We start from the raw sequence: 620 nt of genomic DNA on the forward strand, positions 1-620 counted from the left end.
ACCACTCAAAGTTTCATGACTGAAACAAGGTCCTCCATTAGAAACTTAGAGGCACAAGTGGGTCAGCTGAGCAAGAAAATTAGTGAACTCCCTCCTAGTACTCTTCCAAGCAACACAGAAGAAAATCCAAAAGGAGAGTGCATGGCCATCAACATGGCCGAATTTTGGGAGGAAGGAGAGGCAGTGAACGCCACTGAGGAAAACCTCAATGGACATCCACTGGCCTCGAATGAGTTCCCCAATGAGGAACCATGGGAATCTGAGGCTCAAAATGAGACCATAGAGATTCCATTGAACTTACTTCTGCCATTCATGAGCTCTGATGAGTATTCTTCCTCTGAAGAGGATGAGTATGTCACTGAAGAGCAAGTTTCTAATTACCTTGGAGCAATCATGAAGCTAAATGACAAGTTATTTGGAAATGAGACTTGGGAGGATAAATCCCCTTTGCTCACCAAAGAACTGGATGACTTGTCTAGGCAGAAACTGCCTCAAAAGAGACAGGATCCTGGGAAGTTTTCAATACCTTGTACCATAGGCACCATGACCTTCAAGAAGGCCTTGTGTGACTTAGGGTCAAGTGTAAACCTCATGCCTCTCTCTGTAATGGAGAAGCTAGG

This window comes from Arachis duranensis, chromosome 3 (genome assembly GCF_000817695.3).
Source record: "Arachis duranensis cultivar V14167 chromosome 3, aradu.V14167.gnm2.J7QH, whole genome shotgun sequence".
In the NCBI taxonomy this organism is placed as follows: Eukaryota; Viridiplantae; Streptophyta; class Magnoliopsida; order Fabales; family Fabaceae; genus Arachis; species Arachis duranensis.